Source organism: Oncorhynchus masou, chromosome 33 (genome assembly GCF_036934945.1).
Source record: "Oncorhynchus masou masou isolate Uvic2021 chromosome 33, UVic_Omas_1.1, whole genome shotgun sequence".
Taxonomy (NCBI): Eukaryota; Metazoa; Chordata; class Actinopteri; order Salmoniformes; family Salmonidae; genus Oncorhynchus; species Oncorhynchus masou.
In genome coordinates, this window is record NC_088244.1 from 30,231,739 (window position 1) to 30,252,959 (window position 21,221).

Here is a 21,221-nt window from a genome sequence, read left to right on the forward strand (position 1 = left end):
ACCCCAATGGGAGGTATTAGCCCCCTGCAGCACAGCAGGCCTCTGCCTGTCATCTGGGACTGTATGGGTGGTGCGTATGACCTGCAGATGATCCAGCCTGCATTCTATACATTCATTTGAATGACATCTTACTGCTACATGGAAATTGTACTGAGCAGTGAAGACAGTCAAGACAGCCTTTTTACTCAGATAGTCCTTTATAAGCCTTAGATTTGTGTATTTTCTAGAGAGGTGTACATATTTGTCCATTCCATTTTAACACAGAGCAATTATATCCATCCAAATTGCACAGAGCAACTCTTGGCACAAATTAATTGCAATAAGTTGACAAAGAATTTTTTTTTTTTTTAATTGCTCCAAGACACGACACGGCACGGCGACATCATAGACGAACATCGGCGTCTTGGTTATGCTAATGGAAATAGAATAAATATAGTCTGTAGTCACGTCGATTCACTCCTGGAGTCCTGACGATGCCCTCCCCTGAGTCTATTTGAGCTGATCATCCCAGTCCTATAAGAACAGAGGGACATAACTTCAATTAGGAGCCAGACAGACAGACAGACAGACGTAAGGTTGAACAGAACACCTTTTTTGGATATAGCCTATTGTGGTTTTTCTTTATTCGACTGAGTACCCAAGCCTTCACTCTAAACATATTGAGCCCCTCCTCCTATAGAACAACTCTTATACTTACTAGGCTTATAGGCCAACCTCAGGTGATTCGTTTCGTGATTTTCTTTTTTTGCATTAGAATGCTAGCCAATAGGTTAACTTGAGTTTCCACGCATCTTAACTGACTCTGAGAGAAGTTGAGCGGAAAAGGCTTCTGGTGCCATTTCAATTAGATATTGTGTGCAGATTTGTTTCCTAAAGTCTTTACTTCCCTTGGCAAGGCAATTTACCCCTGCTGAAATGGACCGGGGGCTCCCAGAGCCTTAATGGCCTAGTTTGAGCACAAGTTTTAATAGGATTACTGTGAAACTACTAGAATGGCTGCTGCCTCTGCTTATGTATCATCTGATGGAGAAAGAGATGAAGAGTCTGACCTGGACTGACTGACTGGCTCTGGAACTAAGTTATTTCAAATATTTGGTTGTTGAGATTGCCACAAATGTCTCATGAGTGCAGTCATTACAGATATTTTCGGACTGAATATAACAGTATAATAAGTACAAGAGACAGTGGAAAACACTTTGGTACTTATCTGGGTTTCTTTCAAAGACAGCTGGCTGCTGAATATGTCACAAATCGCTATGTTTAATTAATGTCCACTGTATTTGGTGGATGATGACTAAAGGTGGTATTTGAAGTGTTATCAGTCAGAGAGAGACACAGGCAATCCTCTCACATCGCTAGCTCAATGTTTGGAGCATTTGCCCCATTTACTTTGACAGTATTTTTCACTGCAACCTCCTACACATTATCTGCAGCAGCAATTTCTCTGTCTCCAATAATCAAAATGTTAGGGGAATGTGATCTAAATCAAGCTGTGTACTTTAGACAGAAGCTTTTCTACTAACACAGCCAACAACCATTATGTAGCAAACAACAGTCATTCTCACAGCAGGTTTATGGAGCTCTTAGCTCAGTCTATAACGAGGACAGAGTCAGATACGTTTGGAACTAGTCGCAAAGCATGTTTGCACTGCTTCGGGGTGCTTTCAGAGAATGTCAAGAGACTATGGTCAAATCTTACAAAATGTCAAGAGACTATGGTCAAATCTTACAAAATGTCAAGAGACTATGGTCAAATCTTACAAAATATCAAGAGACTATGGTCAAATCTTACAAAATGGAGTGCCCACATTCAAAGGGCTAAAGACAATGTAGTGTCCTGCAGTTTGACTCTGACCTGGAACCTTCTGGGCTTGTGCCACACTGAATGCCCCCAATAGTCTAGTAGTGTATTAGTCTGCAATTAGGGAACTGTAATCTATTTTAATTAAAGCTTGCAATTAAATGAATAGGCATTGAGCGGCAGTATCCAGCTGACTCATTGCAGCCCTAGCCCTGTCTCATCAAACCCAAAGGCATGCTTGTCTACTAGTGTTAACCCGTCTCAAAGACCACATCAGAGTACATTAGTTTAGGATCAGGAATAAGGCATGCCATTGGGTTGTGATCTTTACTCTGAAAGATATAAAATGAGGAATCTAATCTCTGGGCATTAGCACAAATATTTGATAGCAAGAAGACTTTCAGTAATGCACCAGGTCTGGAAAGGGTTCAGCTTATCAGGTTTCCACACCAGTGCCTACAGTAGGTAAGAACATTCTTCCCCATCCCCAATTCTCCCATTCCTGTAAAGACAGGAATCTCTCCAGCTTAATGCCATATAACCAGGGAGGGTGACATTTGCACATTCATACAGCCATTGATCACCACTACTTTGTCATCAGCTCTGCTTGAGCAGTCCCTTAGGAGAGGACATTTACAGGGACATGGGAGTCACGCACACACAAACAAACACGCACGCATGAACACAAAGCCCTGCTGTGAAATGTATTGTGGACACCTGGCAGTCCGGCTAAAGTTCAATCCACCTGCAGTACAGTGCAATCCAAGTCTTTTCACGGTCGATAGCTTGTATAATTTCATTCCCTTGTGTCACTTCAACTTCAAATGTCACAAAACCACTTCCAAGTAAAAGAAAAGCCTTGTGGATGATCTGTTTGAACTGAACCAAAGAAAAGCTTTCTCTAACATTTAACATTGTGTCCTGACAATCCCGCAGGAAGGATTTACAAACTGTCTGGCGTGGATAAAACAATGGTAGCTAACTCCTACCTGCAGCTGATTGTGACTCAGCTATTATCTGAGGGGTCGTTCAGAATACTCAGGGTCAGGGTTGCTGTTTGAATGCCGTATGAGGCCTGGGCTGGGATCATTTACAGTCCCATGTCTTCCTCTTCCCCTCCCCCAGCCTGTCCCCAGATAGGCCGATTAATCATACTGCCACAGAGATAGTGAGCCAATCTGCATGTGAAGCTGTAGTGAAAACAGAGAAAGAGCCGGGCTTCTGCAGCAATGCAGATAGGACGACATCTATTGGGATCCCAACAGCCTCTTGTTTCAAAATGGAGGGCAAACACAATGGATGCTCCTGCAACGATAACCCAAGGTTTCTGTGTCAGTTACTGGATGACATTCCGAGTCACGTTTTATAAAGGAAATCTGATGAGACCATGTTTGAGAGACCTGGAATAATAACCATGTTGTCCAAACACAATGATAACACATTATTAATCAAGAGAATAATTGGAAATCTCTAACCCTCGTTGTCATTGGCAGAGAGATTCAGTCCCCTTCTACTCTGTAAATATACGACTTATTATCGAGCCCAAGTAACTTCCGGACAACAACAACAACCCAAAGCTATCTGCAGATCTAAAAGCGGCATACTGCTTATCTTTCACCTCTGCAGATTAAAGAGTGTTGAAAATGCCTTGTCAGCAGCATGGCGGTTGGCAGAAGGTTGGGATTGATGACAGGGCCTGGACCGTCCACTCTGCCTCTCTCTGACCCATCTGCCTGGCAGGCAGCACAACATCACGAGGCCAGACCGCCTCTATCACTCTCTCACCTTCACCTGGCTGGCATGAAAAGGTGGACAGCTGAGCATTCACAAATGTTGTTATTGTTGGGTTGACGTATCAGATGAAAGAGTCACAAATACTAATCATATGCATTCATTTGACCTCTGATAGCTGGTAGCTCTGCAATCTGCAAACGGAATTTGGACCTTGAGAGATTGTTAGTAGAGAACAAATAAAAAATGTATGCTCCGGGTTCAGCCTTTGAAAAACATCCTTTAGTCTCGTATCAACTAAAATATATAAAGTTCAAAGATTTTAGTTCCCATGATCTGCTTGCTGTTGCGAGTCGTTCGTATATTAGAGCCGTGGTGAAGGGAGAAATAGTATTATCCCTCGTTTCTCGTAACAAACAAGTCCATACCTAATAAACCGACTCTACATTTGCCTTTAAGACTGTGCTGGGTAAAGCACAGGAATCATGAAGAATGAGGAAGTATGCATTACAACTCAAGAATTACACACATTAACCCACATACAAAATAGGCAATCACTCACGAATGAATACAATAATCATGATTGATTCCACCCAGGAAATTATTAGGGAAGCGACAAGTATCTGAAAGCTGTCACTTGCAGTACTGGGCTGTTTCTTTACAAAACAGCTGCCGGAGCTCTTGAGATGAGAGCAAAATGGACACTCCGGTGGACACTGTATGTACACTGTGGGAAAGGAGGACAGGACACACAGAGTAGTTCAAATGAGGCTCTATTCTAAGTTTATTTTAGTGGGACACCAGCTGTCAATTCATGGTGGAGGCTGACAAAAACCAAAGCTGGTGGACTTGAAAAGCCACCAAGGGATTCGTCAGGCGGAGATATAAATGTGTTGGAGGCTGAAGAACGTTATCTTCCAACATCCAACAGTCCACAATCTAGATCATTTTAAAGCAATTCTTTGCCCCAATCAGAAAGCGAAGGGTGTTGTTCTACCGGTGCTATGGATTTCAGTCAATGATGGATTTCAGGCCATGAGGGTGCCTTTTTGTTTTCATATGAGATGTATTGCAAATACAAGTTGAACGTAAAAACACACTAGATAAATCATTGTGTAGTTAGTCATTTTCAATTATTCTTAGGCACCCTTTGCATTGTGGTGTCATACTGTGATAGTCATGTGACCACTCCGACCCCTGAAATTGATTAGCTGAGTGTGAGTGGTACAACAGCAGAGACTGAGACTCTGTCTCCAGAGACAGGATCAATGTGGTTGGTTGATTTGCATTTCAGGAAGTCACCTCAGGACACAGAGCCTGGTGGAGGGCAGAGACTGTAGTCTACAGTACGTAAGACGCTTCACTTCCACTTCCGATGGAATGGCGGAAATACTTACACGCTTGATTCAAATTACCATGTAACAACAATGAACATTTGTGTCTCTCATCTCAATAACATATAAAACTACCAACAAATACATGTATCCTGATTCAAAGGCACTTTGTGATATTTTCATATGAAAAAGCTTTATGAAATAATCCATATCCTTCGTTCTGATGCAGAACTCCATCAGTTTACTGTCCTGACTATGTATGGGCAGGCTGCTGCAGAGCCGAGCCAAACAATGCAAGTCAGCAGCACTGTCGAGGTGTGAAGTGACCAGCCCCAGATAGCCAGGGCTTTGTCCTTGGAACTGTCCCCTCACAGCTCTGCCTGCCTGCGCTGGCTACACATCCCACATTACACATAGTAAAAAAAAAGAAGCATCCTACAGCACTTCATAAAACCCCCATGGCCCCTCTTCGGTCTCCTCTCTCCAATACTGCTCAGCATATCTGTCAGCCTCTGTCTTATCTGCTCCTCCTCTGTCCTGTCTTAGCCTATACACAGAGTCTATTTGAGTGCATTTTACACCCTAGGCTCCTGTCCTAGCATAGAACAGGTACAGACAGTGCAATAGACTGGTGTTTGTTAGGCGGGGTGCCGTGTGTTTGTAGCTGCACCACGTTCTGGTTCCTGACAGTGCAGGACAGGGTGAAGTGTTAATAGACGCTGGTGGGATAAACAAAGCAGCTGTCAGCAGGGCTGCCTCCTGGAAATGTTCCAGGAAAATAGGTAGCTACTCCACTACACTACACACAGAACCACCCAGGCTAAATGAGCCATGGCCAATGAGAGTGACTTACTGTATATTCACAACCATAGTGTTCATTCAAAGTCCCTAAAGCAAAATATAACATATTAAAAAAAAATATATATATATATAAATATCCCAAGCCAGAACTGCAATTGGTCACAGTACAAACTGAGATAAAACAAGGAGCTAAGAGGTTTGTAAATTACATAATTTCACCATCTTTTAGAATCTACAAATGTCACAAGATGTAAGATCGAGCTTGTCATAAAGGTGTATACAGTATGCACTAGAAAAGAACATGCAAAGCAAAGAATACACATCCCTTCACCAATATTTTCCAACTGTGTAATGCAAGCAGAGATCAGATCCATCGAGTCACAGTGCAACCTCCAGCACCAACTGAGTTTCCCTACAGTACAGTTTCAGCACCGGACAGCGGCATTTAGTTTCACTTCACAAATATCACTCCTTTCCATTGCATAATCTTCAATATTCCCCCATAAAGAATTAAAGCCAGGCTGGGAAGAAAGGTTAGAATACACCTTACCAGAGCAATCTCCTTGATCCTATTATCCACAATGGATGGGCCAACCCATTCACCAGAGAGGCACTTAAGGGTTAATGTAACAGTGCCTTAATAACGTCCCTCGATCGCTCGCCCATCAGCCCAAGAAACTGCAGTCTTCCTCTCACTGTTCCTGCTGCAGCAGTACTCACTCTCCTGTACACACACACACATTAACGTACACACACACACACACACATTCTCTCTCTCTCACAACCCCCACCCTTCCTTCTCTCAATCCCCTCCTCCTCTCTCTCATCTCTCTCTCTTCTCCCTCCTCTCTCCCTCCTCTCTGTGCCTTTTTTTGCTTCCCCCACTGAGTGAATCCCCCCTCCTTTTCCCTCTCTCCTCTCCCACGCATCTTCCACCCCCTCCCTCCACTCCAGCGCTCTCTCTCTCTCTCTCTCACTCACTCAGCCTCCTGATTTGAGATGCTGCTCACCCTGTGCTGTATGCAGCACTCCTCTCTGCCGCCCTGCTCCAACACTGAAGGGCAACCTGAGAGAATCAATATGCAATACTGTCAAACCCACATCAAGAACCTAGCGGCATTTGAAACAAACCCCACCCAAGACCTCTGGGAATTCTACAGAGTCTAGCAGCTCGGGGAACGATACAGAGTTTAGCTGTCAGGAAAGGAAAAGGAGGAAAAAGACAACATGAGAACATGATGGGGGTAAAAAAAAGAGCCAATGGGAAGAGTAAGAGTCTGTAAAAATGGATGTAAGGTAGAGTGAGAGAACAGAGGAAGAATAGAGAAAGCATTCTGTGGCACACACACTGCAGCCAGAAGAGGCAGTTTGACACTGAATGAGTGACTGCTGAGAGATTCTCTTTCAGATGCTCACTAGGCTCTTTGAAGCTGGGAGTATGGCATGTTTACGCTACAGCAACAGTACATGACTAATGTTGGTCCACTGTCACACGCGCGCACACACGCACACGCACACACACGCACAAACGACACACACACACACACTCACTCACTCACTAAAGTCTTTGCAGCAGAAATGTTACTGTCATTGTTACGGATACAAGTATCCTGTGTGTGTATCCTGTGTGTGTGTTTCTTTTCTCTCCTTCTCCCCTCACAGGTGAAAATCATCACTCCCCAATCAGTCACCAATCATCAATCAGAAGACACACCTCCTCCTGTTTCCTACCCAATCACAGTTCCTTTTCCTGTCAGTTGTTTGCTCTGGAGCTCAATCTCTCTGTAAATGCCATGTCTGTAGATCTCTCTGTTTCACTCTCTTTATGCATTGAGCTATCTTTTGTTTGAGCACCTCCATAGCACTTTATCATCACCTGTGAGTATTGGTTATGGTGTTTGTTTGTTTGCTGGTGGGAAAAGGGGGAACCAAGACAAGTCGCCCATGGGCATACACTACCCATAGGTAAACTTTGTTAAATACCCTAGTTAGAACTGGGCGGACCACCCACTGTATTTTTGGTTAGTTAGTTAGCTGTTGTTGAAATAGGCTAGTCTAGCTTAGGGGTGTTTTTGGATGCTTATTGTTTCTTTCCTTGGGTCCAGCTCAGCCCCTTTTCCTGCTCCCCCCATTACCGTGTGTTTATTAATAAACCCTGAGTTTGACGGTAGATTTCAGTTGTCGTGGTTATTTCGTTCACACTTTTACTTTGTCGCTATTATAAATTGCATGAGTTATGTTACGGGTCTCATTACCATCCCCCCTAGACTGTCGGGCCAAAAGGGATTCGTAACAGTCATGGATGCATGGAACAATGTTAACTTAACTGTAGTTCATATTTTCTCTAAGGGCTCAAATCCAGCTGGCATCTCACAAGTAGCTATAAAGAGATTGACAGAAGCTGTGAATCAGCAGTGGGTCTTGCTGACTAAACCTTTCCTTGCCACACCTTTTCCAAACTGCTGTGACAAAAGCAAAGATGGATTACAGTAATCACTGTGGCAGCAGCAGTAGCCCTACAATATCATGTATGTATTACTGTAGCAGTACTGGTTGATGTAGTCATAACAATCACAACAGCAGTAGTAATTTCATAGGTGCATCAAAACCAACAGGACACTGAAGACAGAGCCAGTCCAAAACATTGCAAACACACTCTAGCTTTCTCATGGATTTCTTTCCTTAGCTTACTGTTTCAGACCTTCATTTGGGTTGTCTTAGTACTGGCGCAGTCCATGTATTTGTCCTCTTTTGCAGCATTTTTTAGAATAGTATATGATGGCGCCTCTGTACGGTAGGACCTTTGCTGAGCCAGACAATTCAGAGCCCTCTGGGCTTTTTATAGTGTGTCACGGAAAATTATCATCTTCCCATAAGGGAAGCTGCCTCCTAAGTGGCCACCGATGAGCACTCCAAAATGAAATCAATAAGGCCTCAATCAGTGGGAACGAAACAGAGAGGGATGGCCTTTCTCAATTTCACAACTCAGGCCTGGAGAAACAAGAGCAAGTGTAATTTGTTCTCTGCTCCTGCAAGACCTGACAATAGTCATTTCAATTCCATGCTTAATAGATGGTTACTAGGCCAGGCTTGGAAATGACCCAATAATTATGAGTCAATTCACTGAGTCTGTCACAGTGATTTGCCATGTACAGGGCTCTACAGTGTGACCATTTTACTCACATATGCGCCTAAATATTTTGCTGTGCAATCTGGAATTTATATTTAGGAGCACCAGTACACCTAGAAAAATGTACAAATTCTAGCTTTAATTTCTCAAATATTTTTAATTTTGCTCCTACATTTCTTTGTGTGCACCTAGATGTTTCAAATTATGTGCACATGTGCTCCTGATGTACTGGAATGACTGAAATGGAACAGATTAGAAAATACTAGTGATGGGTGGGAAAACATTTTTTTACAGTTACATATCGCAATACTTTAAATCCATGTATTTTTTGCTGCCGCTAGTCAGCTGTACGTGCCCCAAAACACTATGATTTTTCATCCTATAGCTTGTTCTCCATCTTACTTTTAAAGAGTGATCCAATACGAACATTTTCATGCTCTCTCATCTCTTTGCAACAGACATATATTGAGCAATATGTTTGGAACATCAAATTGCAATAAAATCGCAGTATTTAATCTTAAACATATACAGTGTCTTCAGAAAGTATTCACAGCCCATGAATTTTTCCACATTTTGTTGTGTTACATCCTGAATATAAAATGGATCAAATTCAGATTTTGTGTCACTGGCCCCATAATGTCAAAGTGGAATTATGTTTTTAGACATAAGCTGAAATGTCTTGAGTCAATAAGTATTCAACCCCTTTGTTATGGCAATCCTAAATAGTACACATCTAGCTTAACAAGTCACATAATAAGTTGCATGGACTCACTGTGTTGTCGTGTCTTTGGCTATCATTAATGTGATGACGATTGTTTTATCAAATCGATTAACTATGTTTAATTATACAATGATTAAATTACTCATGTAACAATTAACTCATCAGCAAACTTGGGGCACCACGAAAAAAGTTTATTTAACGAGTTAGTGTTTTCCGAATTAACTCCTACAGATATAAATATCCCTTACATTTCAGTCATCAATCAGTCATTAATTAACTGTTTTTTTACCATCTATCAGTCTCATTCTGAAAATTGCAAAATCCTTGGATATTTGCACGAACCCTAGCGTCAATGATGAATCAGTGATATTCAAATTGGCTTAATTATTTATTTACTAACTAACTAAATAATCACACAGAATTACATAAACACAAACAGAATAGGTTACTCATTGATTACTATATACTGCAATGAAAAGTCCCTAGTGGACTAAACCGATATGATGGCTTGTTACACAAAATGAAAAGAGAGGGGCATGTAAGAAAGAGCAGATGAAAAGACAAATGCCTTCACTAACATACACGCAGCTGATAACTATGCTCATGGAAATGCTAATACTTTGCACATGAACGGCAGCTCATTCGAAAATAACTGCAATGTATATATTTACGATTGTATGCCTTTGTTGTCTCTCTGTTGAAATCGGTGGTCCGTCTGGGGAGTAATTTGACAGAAAGTCTCTGGCTGTGTCTGTTTGAACAGATCATCCAGACGTACCAATGGTCGTTGGAAAGGGAAATGTTCTTTCGAATGGATCTTTTCAAAGTACCACCTGGTGGTTTTCGGGCTCATTTAGTTAGAATATATACTTTAGAGGTATCTAATAGTGGTGAGAGGAAATTGTTATTTTCTCGTTTTCGGTCGAGTTTCCTAGACTATTTTACATATAAAGCTGTAGACTGTGAATGTGTAGTCTTGTAGTTTCCTTCACCATTTCAACATGTATAGCTAGCGCTGCACGAAGCTGATCTGATATACACATTCAGAGATACAGTTATGTTGTTATACTGTCCTTCATGGGATCCCAAAACACAACTGATCTGGCATAATTGTTCTTTAAGTGCCCACAGACCACTCCAACCACTTGGACTATATTTATGACCGGTCATAAAACTGGTGGGGGGAGAGAGAGAGAGAGAGAGAGAGAGAGAGGGGGGGGAAGGAACATTTGGCACCTATAATCCTTAACCAACAGGGCAAGTCATGACAGTGTGCAAAAATAGTGTTTAACATGATTTTTGAATGATATATAATCACGTTACCCTTTCTCTCTTTTTTTTAGGTAATTCTCTCTCTCTCTCTCTGCTGTATACCCATCTTCCAAACAAAACAAGGTGCCCTTCAGCTGTGGTTGACCCACTTTGAATCTGGCATGATGAGACAGAAGGGAACACTTTCACCTAGAGCAGGAGTTCAGTTAAGAACAATTCCTTATTTACAATGATGGCCAACCCCGGTCAAACCCAGACGACACTGGGCCAATTGTGCGCTGCCCTATGGGATTCCCAATCAAGGCGGGATGCGATTCAGGATGGATTCGAACCAGGGACTGTAGTGACACTTCTTACACTGAGATGCAGTGCCTTGGACTGCTGCGCCACTCGGGAGCCCCCGGGAGTATTGGGGAACTCTCTAAGGTATGTAATGACTAACATGACAAAAGGAGCTGATGATGCACTACCCAATTTCAAAATTGCACCTTGTGCATTCTAATATTACAACTTTCAAGAGTAAGTTTAAAGCCCGACTGAGATTTTTTTTAAATGACATGAAGCACTGTTATTTCCAAAATGCCACTGTTACATTATTCCTGTGCATACTAGTGCTAATTCACATGGTGGGGTGCCGAATGGACAGAATCTTTGTGCAGTGGAGAGAGACAGAGACCGAGACCGAGAGAGAACACAATCTGATTGATTGGTGATGGCACATGCCTGGAAAACCAATAACATTACAGATATGATAAATGACCTAATACATATTCAATGCACATACAGAGTTTTGGTAACACTTCCTTTTAAGGGGTCCTTATTACAGTCTAATTACATATGTAATTATAACAAGTATTGTAATAATTGCAATAATTCATAGTTAACCTGTAATAACTACATGCAACTGGTAGTAATTGCAGTATGTAATTACAGAGGTGTAACGTGCACAAACCACGTGACACTGAAACAACTCTGCAATAAAGGTCTCTGGAGTCTAATTACATTAATGCAGATATATCATGTACTCTGTGGTGTACTAGTCAGTTTATCCTCCCACTTGGATGGAACATCGGGAAGCCATTAAATGAGGGGCAGGTTGTCAGGATGGGTAATGTACTATTTAAGTAAACATTAATTACAAGTAAGTACCCCTCAAGATACTCTGCGCTTCTGGGGTAACATGAACACTCCTATATAAATACCTGCTATGCTAACGAGATAAAATAATATATACTATAAATACCAACTATGATGAGGTAACTTTAGACACTACCATATACAAATCTGATCTGTTGATGAAGTGACATGATAACACTAATGCTATGCCCGTGAGATAGGAACTGATGTGAATTATATTGTGCTTACCACAGTGTCCCTCTCCCAGATTGCAAAGAACCTTGCCGTGACCCTGGACAACACCTTGTCGTTCTCTGCAAACATCAAAGCAGTGACTCGCTCCTGCAGGTTCATGCTCTGCAACATCTGTAGAGTACTACCCTACCTCACAAAGGAAGCGGCGCAGGTCCTAATGCAGGCACTTGTCATCTCCCGTCTGGACTACCGCAACTCACTGTTGGCTGGGATTCTCGCTTGTGTCATCACACTCCTGCGATTTATCCAGAACACTGCAGCCTGCCTGGTGTTCAACCTTTTCAAGTTCTCTCATGTCTCCCCGCTCCTCAACACACTCCACTGGTGTCCAGTCGAAGTTCGCATCCACTACAAGGCCATGGTACTTGCCTAACGAGCAGCAAGAAGAACTGCCCCTCCCTACGTTCAGGTTCTGCTCAAACCCAAACCCAAACCCAACCGGGTACTCCGTTCTGCCACCTCTGGTCTCTTGGCCCTCCTTCTTCTGAAAACATCTGAAACACTTCCTCTTCAAAGAGTATCTTAAATAATCCCACAACACCCCCTCCATGCACCCCCTCCTCATATCAGATTTAGATATGATAATCTTTCACAAAGTAGTTTGGATGTAGTGAACTACATTTTCAAAGTAACTTTAGTTAATAAACTGTATTTTTCTTAAGGGTAGCTTAAGTGTAGATTAACTTCTTGCAGTGTGAAGTAATTGGTAGTGTAGTTAACTATATTTTCAGAATAGCCTTCCCAACACATCACAGGTGAAAGACAGTGCATTCGGAAAGTATTCAGATCCCTATTCAGACAAAACATTTCAAATTTTGTTGGACCTCAGACCGGGGTGAAGGTTCACCTTCAAACAGGACGATGACCCCAGCACACAGCCAAGACAACGCAGGAGTGGCTTCAGGACAAGTCTCTGAATGTCCTTGAGTGGCCCAGCCAGAGCCCGGACTTGAACCCAAATCGAACATCTCTGGGGAGACCAACCTGACAGAGCTTGAGAGGATCTGCAGAGAAGAATGGGAGAAACTTTCCAAAATACAGGTGTGCCAAGCTTGTAGCATCATACCCAAGAAGACTTCACTGCCAAAGGTGCTGCAACAAAGTACTGAGTAAAGGGTCTGAATACTATGGGTACAGGTACAATTTACCACATGTGAAACCTATACTAGTTGGTTGCTGCTATATGCCACCTAGTGCTGATGTGAAATATCTTGATGTAATTTGCGAAATGTTGAATGAAAATAGGGAAATATATTTTGGGGGAGATATGAATATTGATTTTTTTTTAATACAAACTGTCCAAAGACAAAGAAAGTTATTTCTGTTGCCAATATATGTAACCTAACCCAAAGTTATGACATAACCAACCAGAACGTTCACTAATAGGTCTGGTATTACATCATCAACTTGTATATCACATTTTCACTAACATGGCTGAACATTGTTCTAAAGCTGTATCAGTGGCACTAGGTTACAGTGATCATAACTTGGTTGCACTCACTAGGAAAACTAAAATACCAAAGGCTGGCCCTAAGATAATCTACCACAGGTCCTACAGAGAGTTCAATCAGGACTCATTTGTGGATGAGAGTAAGAATGTGCCAACGGTTAGAAGTGTGTAGTGAGGATGATCCTGAAATGTCACTAAGTAGCAGATAAATCAGGTACTTTGTTTGATAAGCAAAGCTATAGTAAATTAAGAAATCTTGTGACCAAGCTAAACAAAGGAAAGAAGGGATTCTATCAGCACAACATTGATGAAGGGTGATGGGAAAAAGCTGTGGAGAACGTTGAACACTATTATTGGTAGGAATTCAAACATGTCTGCCTCTTTTGTTGAATCAGAGGGTATATTTATTACAAAACCACACGATATCGCAAACTACTTTAATTTTACAGGCAAAGTGGACAAGTTGAGGAATGCTATGATTCGAACTGATGGCTCCATGTCATATACCCTTATAAAATATTGTATCATGAAGGAGGGGCAATGCAGGTTCTGTCACGCCCTGAGCATAGAGAGCCTTTTTATTCTCTATTTTGGTTAGGTCGGGGTGTGACTGGGGTGGGTGATCTAGTGCATTTATTTCTATGTTGGCCTGGTATGGTTCCCAATCAAAGGCAGCTGTTTATCGTTGCCTCTGATTGGGGATCATATTTAGGCAGCCATTTCCCCACTGTGTTTTGTGGGATCTTGTTTCTGTGTAGTTGCCTGTGAGCACTGCATTTGCTGCACGTTTTGTTTGCTGTTTATTGTTTTTGTACGTTTCACAAATAAAGATGTGGAACCCAGATCACGCTGCACGTTGGTCCCATATATTTCCAACGACGACCGTGACAGGTTCAAATTTCATCAAGTAGAAAGGAAAGAGGTAGCAAGAATGCTGTTGTCTCTTTCGGATAAAAAATCTGCATTCACTGGCCATAATAGTCATCCTATAAGCTTGCTGCCTGTGTTATGGTTTTAAGGATGCAGCTCTATCCTGGATGGAAAGCTATCTATCCAGGAGAAGGCAAAAAGTGTTCTTTAATGGTAGCTTTTCAAATAGTAAAGATATACATTGTGGTGGTCCTCAAGGAAGCCACCTAGGCCCAATGCTCTACTCGATCTTTACTAATAATTTACCTTCAGTAATGAACAAAGCAAGAGTGGTCATGTATGCTGATGACTCAACAATGTATAGTGCAGCATCAGAATCTGAGCTAACAGATGTACTGAGTAGTGAACTAAGAATGGTGTCTGAGTGGGTTGATATGAAATTGGTGATGAATTGGTGATGAACATTTCTAAAAGTAAATGTATTGTATTTGGTTCAAGATATATACCTGCTGATGAGCCCCAATTTAATTTGTCGATGAATAGAATACATGTAGAGCAAGTGAAAAAAACTAAACTACTAGGTGTCATAGATAATATTGTTATTAAGATGGGTAAGGGAATTTAAGGGAATGAATAGAATACATGTAGAGCAAGTGAAAAAAAAAAAACTACTGGGTGTCATAGGTAATATTGTTATTAAGATGAGTAAGGGAATTTTCTTACTGTTCAGAGTATGTAACATCTAGCACTGTTAGAGTACTGTCTGGTTATATAGTCATCTGCAGCAAAGAAAGATATGAAAAAGCTCCAAATGGCTCAAAACAGAGCTACCAGAATATCTCTTCATTGCTCTAACCGAATGAATATTATTAAAATGCATCAGAATCTTTCATTGCTTCACGTTAAAAACAAATTACTATCTAGTCTTCTGATTTTCTTTAGGAATGTTATATTTAAAAAAAAAACGATTTTTCAGTCCAATTAGTACATACTAGCAACACGCATACCCACCAAACCAGACAGGCAAATTCAGGGCAGCTAAAACAACTCAAGCCAAGGACAAATCGCCTTAAATCTACAGTCTTATATAGACATATAGCTGAATGGAACTTTTTACCAATCCATATTTTTCAGGTAAAGTGTAAATCCACCTTCAATAAAAAAATAAAAGAGCATCTAATGTGATAGACCATATGACTGGACAGCAAATGGAAAGCATAAACTGAATGTTAAATGTGTTTCCTGTCAGGTATTTTAATTATCTGTATTTTCTATTTGTTGAACGTTTGTGAAGTCTTGATTGTGGTTGTTTGTAATGTCTGGTTAATTGGTGTTGGACCCCAGGAAGATTAGCTAGCGTTATGACGTTAGCTAATGGGGATCCTAATAAAAAATAATTTAAAAAATGACATTTCATTTTTGTATTTTTGATTTGCAAAAATTTCTAAAAACCTGTTTTTGCTTTGTCATTATGGGGTATTGTATGTAGATTGGTTTTAGAGTAAGGCTGTAACGTAACAAATGTGGAAAAAGTGAAGTGGTCTGAATACTTTCCGAATGCAATGTATATGGTTGCTCCTAAAGGGGAACATCATCATTTGCATTGACACAGTGTAGGAAACTGTTTAACTGATTAATACTCTATGTCAAGACCAATTGATCAGTCATTCTCTAGTAAAGATAAGTCATTAATTAATCAATTACATCGACTGGTTCAGTCAGTTCAGTGGTTTGCCCCGACTTGATGAGAATGCTATGTCAGGTGACATTGGCAGTTGGCACACTGTGGCCAGTCAAAGACTGGTCAATGCCCACAGTGTAGCCTACAGCAGAGACTGAAGACTAGAGACTAGTGGAGGCTTCCTGAAATTAACAGAGATGATGATCTTTCTGAGGGAGGTTTGAGTAGAGGGGAAGGCAGCATGTAACGATGTTTGTGCAGTGAACTGTCTCTGGTTAAAGAGGCCAGGAAGAATTACAGCGATAGAAGTGACGGCTACATCTTGAGGAAGGACCGCACTCAATAAATAATTTCTGTCTCTTGCTCCTTCTATATCCCCTTTCTCTTTTACTCTCTCTTCTCTCTCCCACTAAGCAACCCTTCTGGTGAGTTCAGTCCACCAGATATGCCCTTATTAAAGATTTACAGCTTTGCAAATACACTTTTTATGCCAATATTCTGCCCTCTTAGCCAGATACTCACAGCCAAATCTTGATAGGTAGCCACACGATCACAATGAGAGTTGTCTTATTCAAGCAAATCTAGAAATGAAACATGAAAATAATGACACAGTTAAATTATAGCAGAGGTCAACAACAAGCGGCCGGCGGACCAAAACCTGACTGCAAGTATTTTTTGGGGCCCCTCAAAGTTTTTAGTAGACAAAATTATAATAATTGATAGTAGAATCACCAGAAATCCAGCAAAAATGTTGTTTAATTCAGGAAATCTGTTCCCAAGTATTCCCACAAATAAAATAAAAGAATATATGTGATCATGTCTCAATGTAATCAAGATATGAAAAAAAAAAAAAATTCCAATACAAATCTCTTTTTTGACTATGTTCCGCCCCCCCGACCATCTGCTCTGACAAAAATGGTCCCGTGGCTGAATCTAGTTGCCTACCCCTGTATTAAAGTGTGGATGGACTAACAATCAGAGTGAAATCTCATTGAAGCATCAAATGTCTGTTTCAGCCCTGGACAGCTGCATTCTGGTACTGGGTAAAATATGAAACAGTCTCTGAAGTATCTGGGTGTGTGACAGGCTAAGTGGCAGGACATTCAGTGTGTCTATCTGCTCAGTATGGTCCATATCTGAATCAGATGATTACAATCCCCCTCACCACATTCTACTGTCACAATATGATGGAGATTCCCCCAAAACTGCCCAACTGTTTATCACAAAGCAATTACCATAGCAATTAATAAAATGGTGTTACTTTAGTAATGGCAGTATAACTACACAGTAGCAACTGTGCAACTGAGTAGCAACTCACAGTAGCAACTGAGTGAAAAGGGTTACCTAAAAATATGTGTATTTCACATATTGCTCCCCCATCTTTGGACTGCATACACTCTGGAACTGTTAAGCAACCTAAATCAACTTGTACGCTCTGTAAGAGGTTCTGACATTTGTCTCAGTCCCACATAGGGCATGCTGATGTATGCTTGGAGGCCACTCTGGTACAAAGAGGCGGAATAATGAGTGCTTGCTGTTGCTGGAAGCTTCTCCTTCCTCTTATTACAGCTCTCTGCATTTATTGAATTAATGTAATGCAGAATTATTTCCTGGTGGTATCGCTTAGGAGGCTTGTGATTGGCAGGTTAGGACCAAGATATCCCTGTTATGGCTATTCCTCCCACCTCCCCACCCCCACAGATCCTTTGCCACAGACCCAGCAACAACAGCCCAATAGAACCCAGCCTGGCCCAGAACAGAAGCCTACACACCAAATGAGGGCGCAGGGTCATTTTCATTAGGCACCACACAGAAGAAAGCTGACTGAAACAGAGAGGGTCTACCTGGACTTTTCTAACAATAAACACCCATTTTCTAATAAGAAACACTCAAATGTTATTCATGTTACTATGCCCTTCACGATCCCAACTGGTGAGAGACACCTTTCTGTCCACTGTTGAATTAACTACATTAGTCATGCATAAATATTTTAGTGGGCTGATGACGTACTCGCACGAATAAATGCACTGAAGCAAGTATGTACGGAAGCAAGCATGCACAGTCACACTCATATGCACACACATTATTTCAACTGCATGTACTGAACGTATGCTCAACGTCTCTGTGTGGTTTTTGGATAGAGCTACAGTAAGTGATTGTTCCATTAATCCACTAATCTAGTTGAGACAACAGGCAAGTGGGGAAGATTCCCAACAAAGCCTCTCCAGCTCTCAGGTTTTTGGACAGAGCTCTGACATTTAATAATGGGTTCTCCTACAACCCTCCAGAGCCAGAAGGGGACAGATATTTGGCATTGAGTGTAAACCTGAATGGGCATGTTCTCTGGGCCTGGGTTTAATTATAAACCCAAAAACCCAGAGCTATTCACACAGACACATATTTCTTATGACTTGTGGGAACTGTCGATGCAAGATTCCAGGAACACTTGGAATGATTGATTAGTTCCTAAGAAGCACAAGCTGACCCACTTTGTTATTAATGTAAGTGGGTTCCATACATTGAAAAGGGAAAAGTGTCAGAATCATGTCAAATCCGTCAGGATGCAGTGAAAGAAACATCTATTGTACACAGGATATGTGTGGCATAGCATTGGCCCTTTGTGTACATTTTCAGCCATCAGAAGATCCATCAGAAGATCTGTCTGAATGAATAGTCAATCAGCCACATCAGCATTTTAAAGACCTTGGAGAGTCTTTCATTCAAGGTCTATTTTCCTCCACTATTTCGCTTAACAATTAATTTCATGATTCATAGGATTTAATTGCCCTAGGTGCATCATAAAGCCATCCAAAGGGACATCTTATTCAGTCTAATTCTGTGCAATCTTGAGAAAATAATTATGTTAAATATTTGCTTAGTCATCACTCCATTGTCTCTCTTCCTTGTATTTGTATTTATTATGGATCCCCATTAGCTGATGCCAAAGCAGCAGCTACTCTTCCTGGGGTCCAGCAAAATTCAGGCAGTTTATACAATATGAAAAATATTACAATACATTCACAACACACTGTGTGCCCTCAGTCCCCTCCTCCACCACTAACACATATCTACAGTACTAAATCCATATGTATGTATAGTGCGTATCTTATTGTGTGTTGTGTTGTGTTGTGTTGTGTTGTGTGCGTGCGTGCGTGCGTGCGTGCGTGCGTGCGTGCGTGTGTGTGTGTGTGTGTGTGTGTATGCATGTGTCTGTGCCAATGTTTGTGTTTCTTCACAGTCCCCGCTGCTCCATAAGGTGTTTTTTTTTCTTCAGTTTTGTAAATCAAATTTTACTGCTTGCGTCAGAAACTTGATGTGGAATAGAGTTCCATGTAGTCATGGCTTTATGTAGTACTGTGTGCCTCCCATAGTCTGCTCTGGACTTGGGAACTGTGAAGAGACTTCTTGTGGCATGTCTTGTGGGGTATGCATGGGTGTCCGAGCTGTGTGCCAGTAGTTTAGACAGGCAGCTCAGTGCATTCATCATGTCAATACCTTTCATAAATAACAGTAGTGATGAAGTCAATCTCTCCTCCACTTTCAGCCAGGAGAGATTGACATTCATATCATTAATATTAGCTCTCTGTGTACATCCAAAGGCCAGCCGTGCTGCCCTGTTCTGAGCCAATTGCAATTTCCTTTTTTGTGGCACCCGACCACACGACTGAACAGTAGTTAAGGTGAGACAAAACTAGAGCCTGTAGGACCTGCCTTGTTGATAGTGTTGTTAAGAAGGAAGAGCATCGCTTTATTATCTCCCCATCTTAGCTACTACTGCATCAACATGTTTTGACTATGACAGTTTACAATCTAGGGTTACTCCAAGTAATTTAGTCATCTCAACACATTATTTTTTAGTTGAGGTTTAGTGAGTGTTTGTTCCAAAGACAATGCTTTTAGTTTTAGAAATATTTAGGGCTAACTTATTCCTTGCCACCTACTCTGAAACTAACTGCAGCTCTTTGTTGAGTGTTGCAGTCATTTCAGTCGCTGTAGTAGCTGACGTGTATAGTGTTGAGTCACCCGCATACATGGACACTGTCACTGCAGCGAGAATATCAAGTATCAAGAACAAGATGGCCAGTAGTCACATACGAAAACCTTTCAGAATATGATGTCACAAATGTATGAGTGAAGCAACTAGCCCAGCCCCAGTCGGTACTGTGCTGTTGCTGACAGAGAGTTTATGGGTTGTAGACGACTGCTCAGGACTCCAGGTTCCAGTACAGTGAGTTATGACTGAGCCACACAGTCCTCCTTCTACACCAGGCCCATGGTGGTGCCGCAGCCACCTGTGAAACTGTCTGAGCTCTGAGGTGTTTATGGCTAGCTGCAGGTGCTGAGTGACAGAGAGGTGAAGAACATTTCCTACCATTAGCTCACTGCTCAGGCCAGACCATACTCAGACTTCTAGCTAAAAGGCAACAATCATTATTTCACAGAAAAGATGGGCTGCAGCAGAGCAAAGTATCGAGAGAAGATGTGTGGAGCTGATGTATTCTCTCTCTCTCTCTCTCTCTCTCTCATAAAAACATTACAATATTACCCATTGGCCAATGTTACCACGAATGCTTGCAGCTACTATCACCTTGATGACATTACGGTAGTTGTTGGTCCACAACAGATCGTGGCAAAATCAATCCTAATGTGGCAGATCTGTGAGACAATCACTTCAAAGGGGATTGCTTTCTCATTCTTTCCCACTGAGGATAATTGGATCGGTCCCTCCTGTTTGTAGCCTCTGGGGAAAACAGTAAACCAGAGAAAAACAAGCAACGATGGGCCTGAGCCTGAGATTGTCTTTAATTGGCTATTGGTAAACGGGACAATTCCACTTTGCTTTGGTTGCTGGATGCCTCCGGAGGGTTTAACCACCATTTAGAGGTGGACTCCCAGGGCCCAAGCCAGAAATGAGGAAGGATTTACTTTTGATGAACTGTCAAAATAGGAGTAATACTTCTCTTTGATCTTTAGAGTTGGCCAACATAGTTGTCTTAATGTCAAAAACTGAGTTATGTTCAATACTAATCCAGTTACGCCATGGAACTGTATGAATCAT

At 41.5% G+C, this 21,221-nt stretch overlaps 1 protein-coding gene across 3 annotated transcripts in view; it reads right to left on the bottom strand.

Annotated features, from left to right (window-relative positions):
• Positions 1-21,221, bottom strand: part of LOC135528222 (synaptotagmin-2-like) — a 73,033-nt gene that overhangs the window by 21,526 nt on the left and 30,286 nt on the right. For 2 of the 3 annotated variants that reach the window (XM_064957159.1, XM_064957157.1), the window contains exon 1: positions 6,218-6,442. The exons of the other annotated variant lie outside the window; for it this stretch is intronic. The gene's annotated coding sequence lies outside the window, so the exon portion shown is untranslated. Of the gene's footprint in view, positions 1-6,217; positions 6,443-21,221 lie in introns of those variants that run through there. 3 annotated transcript variants of the gene reach the window in all.